The following is a 16,993-nucleotide window of genomic DNA, read 5'->3' as shown; positions in this document are numbered from 1 at the left end:
TGATAGGCCCCGGTGTGTGATGTTCCCCTTCCCGAGTCCAAGTGATCTCATTGTTCAGTTCCCACCTATGAGTGAGAACATGCAGTGTTTGGTTTTCTGTTCTTGTGATAGTTTGCTGAGAATGATGGTTTCCAGCTGCATCCATGTCCCTACAAAGGACACAAACTCATCCTTTTTTATGGCTGCATAGTATTCCATGGTGTATATGTGTCACATAGCTTCTCTTTACTTATGCAAATTTCTGCAGCAGGATTGAGTTTTTCCACAGAAAATGGGTTTTTGTTTTCTACCACATGGCCAGGCTGAAAATTTTCCCAATTTTTACACTCTGCTTTCCTTTTAAATGTAAGTTCCAGTTTCAGATAATCTCTTTGCTTATGCAAATGAGCATATGCTGTTAGAAGCAGCCAGGTCACACTTTCAACACCTTGCTGCTTAGCAATTTCTTCTACCAGATACTCTAAATCATCTCTCTCAAGTCCAAACTTCCACAGATCTCTAGGGCAGGGCACAATGCCTCCAGCGTCTTCGCTAATGCATAAGAAAAGTGACCTTTGCTCCAATTCCCAGTAATTTCCTCATCTCCATTTGAGACCTCATCAGCCTGGCCATCTCTGTCCGTATCACTATCAGCATTTTGGTCAAAACCATTCAACAAGTCTCTAGAAAGTTTCAAACTTTCCCTCATCTTCCTGTCTTCTTGAGTCCCCCAAACTGTTCCAACCTCTGTCCATTACTCACGTCCAAAGTCACTTCCACATTTTTAAGTATTTTTACAGCAATGCCCCACTTTCCAGCACCAATTTTCTGTATTAGTCCATTCTTGCATTGCTATAAAGAACTACCTGAGACTGGGTAATTGATTTAAAAAAAAAAAAAAAAAAAGAGGTTTAATTGGCTCACGATTCTGCAGGCTGTAAAGGAAGCATGGCTGGGGAGACCTGAGGAAACTTACAATCATGGCAGAAGGCAAAGAGGAAGGAGACATGTCTTACATGGCCAGAGCAAGAGGAAAAGAGAGGGTGGAAGGTGCTGCACACTTTTAAACACCAGATCTCGTGATTACTCACTCACTATCATGAGAACAGCACCAAAGGGGAAATTTGCTGCCTTGATCCAATCACTTCCCACCAGACCACACCTCCAACATTGGGGATTAAAATTTGACATGAGATTTTGTCAGGGACAAAGACCCAACCATATAAGGGAGGAAATTATTTTCCTGATCACATAATATCTCTTCAACTAAGGCAGATTTTATGTTTGTTTTATCTTCTCATTTCTAGGATAAGAATCTATAGCTTCTCCAAATTTTCCTTTAGACTCCTCAGCATCCCAGACACTCTCCTTTGAATGAATAGCTCTCTTGGAAAATGGCATGAAATTTTAACAGAAGGCTCCTGATGTGACCTGGCCTGGGCCAGGTCTCCGTAGAGCCTCTGTGAGTACAATGCTTCCACACATGCAACTCTGGCTTTCTTAGAAGCCATGCCACATTACTGTCTCATCTGAGTTTGCAGGTGTGGAAGCTCCTGGTGTCCTTCTCAAATAGTGTGCCTTACTTTCAGGGTGTCCCTGGTTCTGTCACTCAAGGATTCACTTTTTAACTCAAATTTACTATTTTATATATTTATAGCTACTAAATTTTATCTTGTAAGCTTTAACCCAATATGCCAGATATCAAGACCACTTAACTATTATTTACTGTCTCTTCCAAATTTTCATCATTCCAAAATGTGAGGAGTGTTTTCAAAGACTTTATCTTTGATGATAATTCTTACTACTGAAGGAAAAAGCAAAGCAGTAGAGACATCAACCCTGTAATGAATGATCTTTGGAGAAGTTTTATAAGCTGGCTGCTGAACTAGAGCCTAATGGTAAAAACACTTCCCAGCTATCAGAGAGTTACATATCTTGATGACATTCGCAAGACCCCTAAACCACAATTGCCCATAGAAGTTTTTTTACCCAATAAAATACTTTGGCCTACATAAAGGTACTTCATAAGAAGCAGCCCTCAAAACTCACCATTGCATTTCATGTAAGGATTTATTGAGCAGATGGTTTACTACATGACATATGTCCTCTATGCAAGGACCCAACAGAAGCTTCAGTGCTCTCAGTGCTGTTTCTCTTTCCTACAGACACTTGTATTTATGATGTTTCCTCTTTACTTTGACTGTTAGGAAGCCCACAGCAACATTTGTAAACTACCTCTAGGAAGTGTACAAAGTATGGAATAACAGAATGTCATGGCACACATTTTATGAAGCAACAACACACTCAGTTCCCTCTTATTTCCTTTAACATTGTTTTTCCTTTACCCTAATTTTCTCACTCTTTTGCGTCATCTTATTAAACTTTATGTATTGTTAAAGCCATCAAAATCTTTTAGAATAAAGATAAAATAGAAGATAGATAAACAATCCAGGCCACATCTTTCTAAGGATTTTATCAACAACAGTATCATGAGAATTTTGCTAGAAGGTTTGCTGCATCAAAATACATACATTATGTTTATAGCTTTAACATGATCCACAGGACTTACGATTATTTATTTATTTAACTTTTTTTTTTCTTTTTGAAAGAGAGTCTCACCCTGTCACCCAAGCTGGAGTGCAGTGGTGCAATCACAGCTTGCTGCAGCCTCAACCTCCCAGGGTCAAGCAATCCTCCTGCCTCAGCCTCCTGAGTAGCTGGGACTACAGGACTACAGGCACTCACCACCACATCTGGTTAATTATTTTTTTATTTTTTGTAGAGATGGGGTCCCACTATGTTCCCCAGTCTCAATTATTTAAAAGAACAAGGAAAATAAGGAAATGTCCTTGTCCTAGTAGAACCATACCAGTTCCTGACAATTACTACTTTTCTAATTGTTTACAAATCATAAGTATAGTTGCCATTTTTAGAATGTTTCCAGGGATTAATATCAAGCTAGAAATTCAGGAATTAATATAAAGCTATCCACTCTGTTTGTGGAGGGCGGCATACATATTTTGTTTTTTCTTTTGAAATCGGGGATATTTGCTCATTCCAAGTATTCTGGAATTCCTCCTATCCTTCATGTCTTATTTAAAGATCACTGATAATAGCTTTGAATGATTAACTGTCAGTTCTCTCAGTATTCTGGAGCAATTAAGAAATGCACTGAACTTTATATTTAAGCCCAAGAAAAATTAGGCATCATTCTTTTGAGAATAAGATTTAAAGTATGTTACAAGCTGTTCAAGTGGTTAAACTAGAATTATTAGATTTTGTGCAAATAATTTTACCCCAAATATAAGCCTCTAGAGAGAGAAGAGAGTTCAGGAAATTAATATTTATTGTGCACTCACTGTGTATGGGTACCACACTAGGTGGTTTACACACCTAATTTCACATTTGTAATAATCCTATAAGGATAAAAAAAAAAAATGGGTACTAGGCTTAGTACCTGGGTGACAAAATAATCTGTACAAAAAACCCCCGTAGAACAAGTTTTACCTGTAACAAACCTGCACATGTATTCCTGAACCTAAAATAAAAGTTAAGAAAAAAAAAACTTACAATTTAAGTGATTGTGTTATCTTACAGATGAAAAAAAGTTAAGTTTCAGGGAAGTTAAATAGCTGCCTTAGATCACAAAGATAAACTATACAGCTGGGTCTTGAACCCATAGCTCATGCTTTTTCCCCCATATCAGACACGTGAAGTAACATAAAATGGTTAGCCATTTATACCTTTATCTGATTGGAAAATGACAGTCATGAGGTTTATGCCTGTCTTGGTAATCTTATTCCTTCAACACAAAAGTCAACTTGGAGCTAAGAAAACCTACATGAAAGAAGAGTTTTGAGTCCCTAGGAAAAATAAATTGCAAAGAAAATACACTTTACCAGAGTACTAAGAGGTAGTAAGGCTGCCATACCAAAGGCCGAAGGGAAAATTCTCATAGTAAGAATGAGATATGGCTGGGTGCAATGGCTCACATCTGTAGTCCCAGCACTTTGGGAGGCCAAGGCAGGTGGCTTTATTGAGCTCAGGAGTTCAAGACCAGCCTGGGCAACATGGCAAAACCTCATCTCTACCCCCCCCACTCCCCCAAAAAGAAAAGAAACAAAAAGTTAGCTAGGCATGGTGGTGCGCACCTATGGTACCAGCTACTGAGGAGGCTGAGGTGGGAGAATCACTTGTGCCTGGGAGGCAGAGGTTGCAGTGAGCCAAGATGGTGCCATTGCACTCCAACCTGGGTGATAGAGTGAGACCCTGTCTCAGAAAAACTTAGAAAAGGAGAATGAGATATATCATTATGAAAAAATAAGACAATATCCTTAGAGCAAAGTGAAGAAAAGAAAAAACAAAAGTTAGATCAGGCAGTGACAGAACATTATCAGGCAATAGAAGATTATAATTAAAGTTTAGTTAAGAAAAAGATATCTATATTTAGTTACTTATATTTCTTTAAATTTGCTTTAATTGCAGTTGAAGCCATAGTAGTAACATGTATAGAAGAGACTGATCCAGGGGGTTGGGGTAGGCCCCTGTTATCTCTCCTTTGATAATAATCTGCTGACTGTAGTGCTTAATTCCAAGTGAGAAGTTGGAGCCACTGAATGTATACATTATACTGCCCCAGCATCTAGGAACAAAAGAAAAAAAGTCTTCTAAATTTGAGATTATTAAATAATTAGTATATAATAGAACATATAATCTTTTGAAGAAGTAATTCATAAGAAAGAGTTTATAAATATGTTGCTGATTTTAAATAAAACAATGTGTTTCTCAGGAGTGTAAATTAGTTCAACCACTGTGGAAGACAGTGTGACAATTCCTCAGAGTCCTAAAGACAGGAATACCATTTGACCTGGCAATTCCATTATTGGGTATATACCCAAAGGAATGTAAATCATTCTATTATAAAGACACATGCATGCATATGTTTATTGCAGCACTATTCACAATAGCAAAGACATGGAATCAACCTAAATGCCCAACAATGATGGACTGAATAAAGAAAATGTGGTACATATACATGAGGGAATACTATGCAGCCATTAAAAAGAATGAGATCATGTCCTTTGCAGGGACACGGATGGAGCTGGAGGCCACTATCCTTAGCAAACTAACACAGGAACAGAAAACCGAATACCACGTGTTCTCACTTATAAGTGGGAGCTAAATGATGAGAACACATGGACACATAGAGGGAAACAACCCACAATGGGGCCTATTGGAGGGTGGAAAGTGGGAGGAGGCAGAGGGAGAGGATCAGGAAAAATAACTTATGGGTACTAGGCTTAATACCTGGGTGATGAAATAATCTGTCCAACAAACTCCCACGACACACGTTTACCTATGTAACAAACCTGTACATGTACCGCTGAACTCAAAAGTCAAAACAAAAAAAAAAAGTGTGGTTCTCAAATTTCCATCAGACGCCAGAGTATTTCCTGAATTCATTCAAGGTGACTAGCATACACTTCTAGGGAGACATAACTACAATGCAATACAGGTAAAGATCCAATTGTATTGTTACTTACCTGGCACAAGGTTACTTCTGATAACTGATAAAAGAATGAATTGAATAGCAAACATTTATCATTTTTTATCCAACAGTATACAAGAAAGAGGGTGTTTCTGTTATATATGATAAACATTGATTCCTTACATAGAAGCATACCTACACCAAAAAGGTCAACCCATACAGATAATTCTCCATAACAGAAAGAGACCTTAAAAGCATACAATATTTTGTTCTATTTTTGCCTCTTACTTTCTATTCCAGCTACTCATAATCATGTCTGCACTCAATCAGATCTAAACCTGTTGAGATTTTAGGAGCTCCAGCCTATGGAATCCTACCATGTGCCTTTTAGTCCCTAACCCTAGAACCTAGTACCTGTCATCTCCATTTATCTGGTAGCAGCTGCCACTAGAAAAGCAATAGTCCTCCTATTTTTAGTATCTACAACATACTAGCAGACACTGAGCTGATCTAATTTCATAATTAATCTCAAACCTCATCACAATCCTACAAGTTCTAATAATATCCCAATTTAAAGTTTAGGAAGCAAGGCCAGAGAGCCAATAAGTGGCAGAACCAGAATTGAAAACCAGGCATATCCAATTCTAAAACTTTGCCTTTCCAGTAAGTCACATTGCCCCTCTAATTACGAACAGAGTGTCCTCTTCCTCCTCAGTACCCACTCCTTCTTTCCCTGATCTTTTCTGAGTTAAGCACCTTACACCATAACATTATGTCTTGAGTCAATTAGGAGACTTTTACTGTCACTCTGCAGTTCCAAGTAGCAGTAAACCTATCTCAAACTGGCTTGAACACTGAAGCAGCTTTATTTGGTTCAAGTAACTAGAAAGTTAAGAGGTAGGAAAACATTAAGCATGCTTTGCTCAGGGCTCCAGCCTCATTTCTCTACCGTTCTGCTGCCTATGCTTGACTCCTTAAGTTGTCTTCAGAAGACAGTTAAAGGGAAAAAAAAGTCCCACTTCAGAGAACCATCTGACAAAACTACTAGGGTTCCCTCTGATGACCACTCTAAGCAAGTCACAATGGTCAACACCAGTAATATGCTATGGCTGCCTTAGGGCTATGTTCTCCATTTCTGGAATAGTTCCTGAACAAAACATTCTAGCAAGAAGAGTAAGATTACCTGGTTGGACTAGAACAGTGGTTCTGTGTATTATCACTTGGTGATCTGTACATACACTACCAACTCCCAGGCCACATCCCAGATCAATTCATCTCTAGAGCTGGCATCCTGGTGTTTATAATTTTGTTAAACTCCACAAGTAATTGGAATGTGCATCAGAGTTAGAAACAACTGGCTTACACTTATCAGATCACATTCCTGGAGTTGAGAGCGGGATCAGTCCCACTCACTCTGCATGCACTCCTCCGGGCTGAAGTGGAATGGGTGGGATAGATGCAGGAGGGGTCAATGCCTCTGCAGCATTTACCATGCCTTGTTTTAAAATGGCCTCTTCCCCACTACACCATAAACTTCATGAAAATATAAAGTGTGTCAGGTCTACTCACTTTGCGCCTAGCAAGTACCTGGATGTAACAGTAAATATCCATTGAAACTTTTTAATGAATGAATGATTTGCAGACTCTATAAGGCTGGCTTTGCAAGCAAGTCCCATTCTCCTTTAAATGAGACAGACATCTTCTTCAGATTAACCTCTCAGTGTCCACTGTCACTCTTGGCTCAAAACTCTCAGGGATTCTCCCCTGCCTGCTTCATAACCTCCAGCTTCTTTACCATGTGTTAAAAGTCAGCCACAGTTTATCCTTTATCTGCTTCTCCAGTGCCATCCCTGAGGATTACCTGCACTCAGAATACCTCATCTTTACTGAATTCTTCTCAAACGCATTCTGCCTATAAGAAGCTGCTTTTTTCCCCACCATCAAGAATGGCTATAAAATAACCTTACTTTCATTCAAAAATTGAACTAACGCTCTATGCAAAGTGTCTTGGATCATATGAAGGATAATAATAACACCATAATAACAACCAACACTTTTCCAGCTCCTGTAAAAGCAAGCAACTTCTCTCTTGTCCTATAATATGGCACTTTATGTGTTACATATTAACAGGTTGCAGCATAACATACTAACTGCAATGACCTTAGGAAATGGCTATGTTTGTTACCCTTAGTTTCCCAGATGGGAAAACTGAGGCACAAGGAGACTATGTGACTTATCCAAAGCCACACAGCTAGTAAGTTGCAAGCCCAGGATTTAAGCTTGTTATATGACTTCAGAATCCAGGCACTTAACCATTACAAGAAAAAGAGCAAATAAGCTGTGACAATAGGCTGGGCTATGACAGTGGCAGTGGGAATAAGGAGAAAGGGTCATCCATGTATTTACAGAGAGGTATCATAAAGGAAAGGCAAACAGTGAAACCTCAACAATACCATAGCTTATAGCTGTATAATGAAAATGAACCCAAACTGCCATATTACAGGATGAGAGAGAAACCTTGGCAGAGTATAGGTTCTCATAAAAGATGAGCTCTTAAATGAGATATTTTTATGATCTGAAGACTAATAACATGTAAGGGGCTAATCATGAAAGGGTTTGAATGTGAGGGTGGCCAGGGGTCAGAGCCAGGCAAGAATCTGAGGATTGTGGTCCCCCATCCATTGTCTAATGCCTGAGTCAGGCTGAGGCTCAAAAAATTAAAAAGTCAAAAACAGAATCATGATCTCAGAGACCCAGCCCATGTGGCATGTGTCCTCTTGAGAGAGGCCCCTGGTTTTCAGAAGTCTAGAAATGTGTGTAGAGAAATAAGGCAAAACACAGCAGGTGATGCCAGCTGGAACCTTCTCTGTTTTATTCATGCCTCGTTGGCAGACGGCTGGTTCCCAGGAGGTGGCTGAATCTCACAAGGTTCAGATGTTAGAGGAAACAAATAAGTAATTGTGCTGAACCTCAGCTTGGATTCATTCTGGGGTGTGGACAAGCGTTTGTGTCTCCAGAGACTGCAGTGAAGTGGAAAGCATCTATTAGCCAGCTTGGTGATCTGAACTGAACAGAATAATTGAACTGTTGCCAAATCTGTGGGTGACTAGATGTCCTGTGTAAGCCAGGACAATCCTGAAAAATCATGGTCATTGTCAACCGTGGCCTACACTTGAAAGGTATGGCATGTCCCCATTTTCCCTTGGAAACACATTATGCATCTCTCTAAACTTGTTTAAGTTTGGTTACATTTCTTATAGGAACTAAGTGTATTTTCATCTTTTATATTTTTCTACCTAGATAACTAACAAGTCTATTCCCTGCTCTGTCAAAGACTTCCCTTTTATATATTTTAAAAGTATTTGATGCATCAAGCCTTGCCCTTCTATTCTAGTTCAATTCAGAGGTCAGAATTAGAACAACTTCTGAGTGCTCCCCTAGCTGCAAGATCTTAATGCTCAGAGTTGGACAGGTGAAGGGAAAATAATTAAAAGGCTGGTCCTTCCCTTCAAGTAGCTCTCAAATCTTTGGGGATACAAACACAGTTTTATATCATAGAAATCTATGACCACAGTGTAATGAAAATGACATAAGATCTCAAGTGATGAATAGATCGCAGGGAGGTTTCCTAGAGGAGGCAACTCTCAGTTTGGCCTTGAGGAGCAAGATTTCAACAAGAAAAGAAAATGGTCACTTGAATCCTCTGTGATTCCCTTAGAAATAAGGTGTGATGTGAATAAAAAGTAAAATAAATACTCAAGTTGTAATATTTTCAGGGAATCTGTATGAAGACATCCAGAAGGTAGTTAGCAGTTCCGGACCGTGAGTACAGACATGGAAGCCACATGCCTATGACGATGAGCAAAGTCATGGGGTAGATAGAACACACCTGGAGAAATGGAAGAGAAGCCTGAGTAAGGAATCTTAGGGAACACCTGAGTGTAAGGCAGAGACAAAAGTGGAGACACTAACATGAGCTAAGAGCAGTTGTCAGAGAGAACAGTAAACTGTCAGCATGCCAACAATATATCAGGTAGGATCAAGACTGAGGAGAGGCCACAGGATTTGACATTTGAAAGCCATTCTCAGCCTTCCTAAGAGTAGTTTCAGTGAAGCAGAAAGTGTGGATGCCTGATTGGATCCAAAGTGTGGATGCCACATTGGATCAAGAAATGAAAGGGACGTGGGGGATGATGTTGGGAGCTCCTCTTTATCAGCAAGTGAGATGAACGGAAGATAGCATCTTAAATGGAGATTTGGTGAAGAAAAGGATTTTCCTTTTAACAACAGTCAGGCACTATGGAAATTAGTTAAATCAAGTGATTTCTCACCCTTTGGGGGTTTATAGTCCTAGCAAGATTTACAAGAAGTAAGAAGCCTCAAATGACCATGTTCGGAAAACTGTGGATGCAGTTGAAAACAGAGGCAAAATTTCTGTGAAGCTGATGAAGCTGAAGTTTCAAGACCCTTCCATTGCATGAAATCCTCCAGAATTTCAACTTAATTTTGTATTTATGATTTTTTATTATTTTTCTTAAGGAGGACTCCAAATTTATAAACACTTTGAAACCAAGAAAACGTGGATTGCCACTGACCAAGAATAAATAAAATTGTCACTCTCTTTAAATGTCATGAACAGACTCAAAATAATTAATTCCTTACCATTGTAGATGGTCGAGCCAAGGTTGGAATCATGTAAGAGAATGACATAGAAGAAACTGAGTACCTGGGTGATGAAATAATCTGTGCCTCAAACCCCCGTGACACAAGTTTACCTATATAACAAACCTGTACATGTACCGCTGAACCTAAAAGTCTGTTTGTTTGTTTGTTTGTTTTGAGATGGAGTCCCGCTCTGTTGCCCAGGCTGGAGTGCAGTGGCACGATCTCGGCTCACTGCAACCTCCGCCTCCCAGGTTCAATCAATTCTCCTGTCTCAGCCTCCTGAGTAGCTGGAACTACAGGCGCACGCCACCATGCCTGGCTAATTTTTGTATTTTTAGTAGAGACGGGGTTTTGCCATATTGGTCAGGCTGGTCTCGATCTTCATGACCCTTCGGTGATCCGCCTGCTGTGGCCTCCCAAAGTGCTAGGATTACAGGCATGAACCACCACGTCCAGCCCCTAAAAGTTTTAAAAATAAATAATGCAAAAGACTGATCCTTATGTACTAGAACAGAAAAAAAAAAAAAAGAAAAGAAAAAAGAAAAGAAGGGAATGAGTCTAATCTGCAACAGAATGAAGTCAATGGCCCATAAGCTCTCTCTCAACACATTGGCTCCAACTTTGTAAAGTTTCACCCCTTTTAAAAGGAACAATTCTCAAGGATTTTTTTACTCATATTTTTAAATACAGTAGTTCTCAACCATTAAGATAAATACATACATACATGCATACATATATACATACATACATACATAGTAGAGATCTAGTTACACATGATCTTGACATGTAACTATGGAAAAAATGTAGATTTTTTTTAAAAGTTGCAAGTTCTAAGTCTGATTCTACTACCAATCCATTATGTGTTCAGCTTTATTCTACCTTGTAAGGAATATGATTCTTATTCTGTTTAGAGAAACAAACAAACAAATAACTGTCTGCCTGCCTCCAGCAGCTTTTATTTTCTTTAATTTTTAATATAAAATTACTTTGTATCCATTATAGTATTTTTAAGGTTTTGGTATAATTGCTCTATTAGCTTGGTCAAATTAGTTGGCAAGTTAACTACCATTTATTATAGAACAGTTTACACACAGGAATTAACCATTCATTAAAAGTTGTTAAAATATTACCTATAAATCCATATAGCCAAGGGCATTTCTGGGAACTAGTTATCTGACAATTTTTATAATTTTTTTTAGTGATTACTAGATATTTTAAATTTTCTCATTTTAGGTAATTTTGGTAATAGAGTTTTTCCTTAAGAATCATTCATTTTATGCAGATTTTTTAAAACCTTGACATATATTATTCAATAATTATTTTAATAATCTGTATATCTAATTTTTTCTTTTCCTTGAATACGCTTGCCAAAAGTTCATGCTTTTATTGTTTCTAAAAGATAGCTCTTTAATTTATTAAGCAATTATACAACTTTTCCATTTTATAATTTATTAGTGCTATTGTCAACTCTTAATTGTTCTGAAATTTGAATGTATCTTTCAATAAATGCTGAAGAAATTTGGCAGTGGACATGTAAAGATGTGAACTGAGTCATAGTTGTAGTTGACACATATATGTGATGGTAGCTATGCATGGAAGATGTGTTCATTCAGTTGACACCTCAGATGATTTATTTGCTTTGATAGCCCAACATGGGGTTAAATTTTAGCTTTAAAATAATTGTTTCAATTTCATTTTGTAAAATGACCTAAAATATCATACCATGTGGTTGCATTGAAATGAAATTTTTTGTTTATGCAGATGATTTTCCATCTCATACAAGGCAATACAATTAAAGATGGTCAAAGTTGACAGATTTCTCACATAGATAATAGAGCTTCCAAAGCTAGGAATGGGGGTATGACCAATTCTGGCTGACTTTCTAGAGATGCTAATTGTGATCCAGCTATATGTACTTCAATTAAGGAAAAAAATTATTAGTTCAACCCAGTAGAAAAAGCAAGTAAACCTCTTTAAATATACTTTCAAATTAAACTGTCAATTCTAAAGATGAATAGCAGTTATGGCCAGAAGAACAGGAATGAAGAACAGTGTGTCACGATGATGTAACACAAAATTGATGATTCCAAAAAGACATGCAGAAAGGTTTTCAGACTTTGAATGCGAAGAGATGAAAACTAAAAATTTGATTGCAATATTCAAAAAGAAGAAAGTAGTATGTAATTGCATTGATAAGTATATAACAGTATATTTATTTGCAGATGACATGGTGGTATGTAGAAAGTTCTAAGGAATTTACCAAAAAAAAAAAAACCTACTAGAGATTGATTGCATTTCCATACATTCATGATCGGGAAATTGTATTTTACAAAAACAAGACACATAGTAAACATGCAAAATCAATTATATTTTACATACTAGCAATTGGGAAAATAAAACAATAAATTTATAGGATCAAAACATATAATGTTAACAAAATAGGTGTAAGACTTCTCGCTACACAGTATACTGAAAAATATATCAGAGAAATGTTGAAATTGTTAAATATATGAAAAAACAAATCATGGTCATACTTTAGAAGACTCAATTTTAAGATGTCAGTTGTCTCCAAATTGATACATAGGTTTAATGCACTTCCAATCAAAACCCCATAGGTTTTTTCCCCAGGAAATTAATAAGGTGATTCTAAACTTTATATGGAATTACAATACACCTAGAATAGCCAAAAAAAATCTTGAAAAGGGAGAATCAAGACAGAAAAATTATAATAACTAATATCAAGACTCACTGTAAAGCTACAGTAATCAACACTGTTTGCGGTGTTGGTATAAGAATAGGAAAAAAGATCAATTAAACAGGAAAGATAATTCATAAATAGATGTATATATGTGTGGTCAGTTGATTTTAAACAAAGGTGCCAAAGTAAATAACTGGGTAAAAGAAAACCTTTCCAACACGTGGTAATAAATAAATAAATAAATAACTAGATGATGCAATGAACAAATTGAACTTCAACCCCTACCTCACACCAAATATAAAAATTAATATGAAATAGATAACACATCTAGAAGTGAAAAGCAAAATAAAGCTTCTAGAATAAAATACACAATATGTTTGCAACTTTGGCATGGGCAAATAATACAGTATGCAAAAAGCACTAACCATATATTATTACTCAACTGAACTTTATCAAAACAAAATTTCTGCTTATCAGAAGACACTATTAAATAAAAATGTAAGCTGTAGACTGGGAGAAAATATTTACAGCACACACACACATATATACAAATATATATATTTATATATGTGTGTTACAAATATTGTGCCTTGTAAATATTTATAACACACACATATAAATATAGAAATATACATAATAAATATATATAAATATATATTTTATAACATATGTTTATTATCACTATATATGTTATAGTTTATAAATATTTATATATTATATAATATACATATTTATGTTATATATTTACAACAACATATTTTTTATATATTATATATTTTAGAATGTTTTCTATATATTTATACGTGTGTGTTGTAAATATTGTTCGTGTGTTATAATATTATAGACATGTTCAGAATGTATTCTGTTTCACATGTATTGTAATAGTATAGATATATCCAAAATGCATTATGTTTCATATATACTGTAGTATTGTAGATACAGACAGAATGTGTAAAGAACATTTATAAATCAGTAATAAAATAAATACAGGCATACCTTATTGTATTGTACTTTGTTTTATTATGTTTTGCAGATATTGCATTTTTTACAAATTGAAGATTTGTGGCAACCCTGCATGGAGCACGTCTATCAGCACCATGTTTCCAACAGCATGTGCTCATCTCTGTGTCACATTTTGAGAATTCTCACAGTATTTCAAATTTTTTCATTCTTATTATATTTATTATGATGATATGTGACCATTGCTTTTTGGTTTTACTATTGTAATTGTTTTAGAGCACTATGAACCACACCCATATAAGACAGTGAACTTAATCAGTAAAGGTTTTGTGTACTTTCACTGCTCCACCAACCAGTGCTCCACCAACCCCATCTTGTTCCCATCTTACAAAACAGCAGTATTGAAATTAGGCCAAATAAAAACCCTACACTGGTCTCTAAGTGTTGATGTAAAAGGAAGAGTCACAGATCTCTCACTTTAAATCAAAAACTAGAAATCATTAAACTTAATGAGTAAAGCATGCCAAAAGTCAAGACAGGCCAAAAGCTAGGCTTCTTGATCTAAACAGTTAGCCAAGTTGTGAAAGCAAAGGAAAAGTTACTGAAGTATATTAGAAGTGCTATTCCAGTGAACACTCAAATGACAGGAAAGCAAAACAGTCTTATTGCCGATACGGAGAAAGTGTTGATGGTCTGGATAGAAGATTAAACCAGCCACAACATTAAGCCAAAGCCTAATCTAGGACAAGGCCCTAATTCTCTTCAATTCTATGAAGGCTGAGAAAGGGAAAGAAGTGGCAGAAGAAGAGTTTGAAGCTATCAGAGATTTGTTTATGAGGTTTAAGGAAAGAAGCCATCTCTATAATGCAGCAGTGCAAGGTGAAGCAGCAAGTGCTGATATTGAAGCTGCAGCAAGTTATCTGGAAGATTCAGCCAAGATAATTGATGAAAGTGGCTACACTAAACAACAGATTTTCATTGTAGACAAAACATCCTCCTATTGGAAGCAGGTGACATCTAGGACTTCCATAGCTAGAGAAGAGAAGTCAATGCCTGGCTCCAAAGCCTCAAAGGACAGCCTGACTCTATTGTTAGGGGCCAGTGCAACTGCTGAATTTAAGCTGTAGCCAATGCTCATTTACCATTCTGAAAGTCCTAGGTCCCTTAAGACTTGTACTAAATCTGCTCTGCCTGTGCTCTATATATGGAACAACAGAGCCTGGACGACAACACATCTATTTACAGCATGATTTACTGAATATTTTAAGCCCACTGTTGAGACCTACTACTTAGGAAAAAAAAATTATTCTTTCAAACTATTACTGCTCATTGGCAATGCATCTGTTCACTTAAGAGCTCCGATAATTAATGTTTTCTTCATGCTTTCTAAGACAACATCCATTCTGCAGCCCATAGATCGAGCAGTAATTTTGGCTTACAAGTCTTATTAATTAAGAAATACATTCTATAAGGCTATAGTGGCCATAGATAGTTATTCCTCTAGTGGAGCTGGGCAACATAAATTGAAAACTTTCTGGAAAGGATCACCAATTTAGGTGTCATTAAGAATATTTGTCATTCATGAGAGAAGGTCCAAATATTATTAAGAATATTTGTCATTCATGAGAGAAGGTCAAACATGCATAAGAATGTGGAAGAAATTGATTCCAACCTTTATGGATGACCTGGAGGGATTCAAAACTTCAGTGGAGGAAGTCACTGCAGATGTGGTAGAAGTAGCAAGACAATTAGAATCAGAAGTGGAGCCCAAAGATGTGACTGAATTGCAGCAATCTTATTATAAAACTAATAAATAAGGAGTTGCATCTTATGGATGAACATACAAAGTGGTTTCTTGAGATTAAATCTACTTCTAATAAAGATACTGTGAACACTGTTGAAATGACAATAAAGGATTTAGAATGTTACATAAACTTAGTTGATAAAGCAGCAGAAGATTTTGAGAGGATTAACTTCAGTTTTGAAAGAAGTTTTACTGTGGGTAAAATACTATCAAATACTACCACATCCTACAGAGAAATCTTGTGAAAGGAAGAGTCAATCAATGAAGCCAACTTTATTGTCTTATTTTAAGAAATTGTCACAGCCACCTAGGCTTCAGCAGCCACTACCCTGATCAGTCAGCAACAATTAACATCAAGGCAAGAACCTCCATCAATAAAAAAATTATGACTCAGTGAAGGCTCAGATGATCGCTAGCATTTTTAACAATAAAGCATTTTAATTAACGTATGTACATTTTTAGATATAATGCTTTGGCACATTTTATAGGCCACAGTATAGTGTCAATGCAACTTTTACATGCACTGAAAAATCCAAAAATGTGTGCATCTCACTTTATTGTGGGATCTAGAACCAAACTCACAATGTCTCTGGCTTGTGCCTGTAAATAAAAATGGGAATTTAAAAGTATATGAATAGTCAATAAGCACATGGAAAGGTGTTCAACATCATTAGTCATCAAGAAAAATGCAAGTTATAACCATGATGGGATACCATATCACATTTACTAGGATTAATTTTTTTTAAGTAAATAGCAAATGTTTGCAAAGATGTAGTGCCACTAAAATTCTCATTCACTCAGGGTGCAATTTAACAACAACTTTTGAAGACTTTGTCCATTCTTTATAAAGTTAAATATATACCACAGGTATATACATTGTCAAAGTATATACCACAGGTATATACATTGTCAAAGTATATACCTGTCAAAGTATATACCAAAGTTTATCAAATTATACTTAATATCTGAATATTGTATTGCATGTATAGCCTACCTCAATACAAAAATTTTTTCAAGTAATACTTAGCTAAATCTTTATAACTGAAAAGGCCTGAGTTTAGAAAATTTGGAAAAATTATTCTAACCAGTCTTCTATCTAAAGTTACATTTTTAATTTCTTGTTTGCCACAGGAATTATTTAGGAGAGTATCTTGTTTACATGTAATTGTGAATTATTAGTTTTAGTGTATAGTGGTCAAGAATGTAATTTGTATACTTTCTGCTCTTGATCTCTATAAATATTTTTCTTCCAAAGCTAATAAATTTCCATAAAGATCCGATTATCAGTTTAAAATAAGGAAGCCTGAAATATCCAAATAGAGATAATAGATATAGAAAATGGAAAGATATAAGAGTAGAAATGAAATTACAAAATATTGGTTTTCATATTTTAATGTAA

The 16,993-nt window shown here is 36.3% G+C and overlaps 1 long non-coding RNA gene across 1 annotated transcript in view; it reads left to right on the top strand.

Moving 5' to 3' along the window:
* Positions 1 to 14,001, top strand: part of LOC108513246 (uncharacterized) — a 27,098-nt gene extending 13,097 nt beyond the window's left edge. The window contains exon 3 of the long non-coding RNA XR_001880839.1: positions 13,864 to 14,001. This is a non-coding gene — a long non-coding RNA (uncharacterized LOC108513246). The remainder of the gene's footprint in view (positions 1 to 13,863) is intronic.
* Positions 14,002 to 16,993: the final 2,992 nt, after the last annotated feature.

Source organism: Rhinopithecus bieti, unplaced genomic scaffold, assembly GCF_001698545.2.
Source record: "Rhinopithecus bieti isolate Rb0 unplaced genomic scaffold, ASM169854v2 scaffold_32229, whole genome shotgun sequence".
In the NCBI taxonomy this organism is placed as follows: Eukaryota; Metazoa; Chordata; class Mammalia; order Primates; family Cercopithecidae; genus Rhinopithecus; species Rhinopithecus bieti.
Note: the sequence above shows the minus strand (reverse complement) of the source record. Positions and strands in the feature narration are given on the sequence as shown.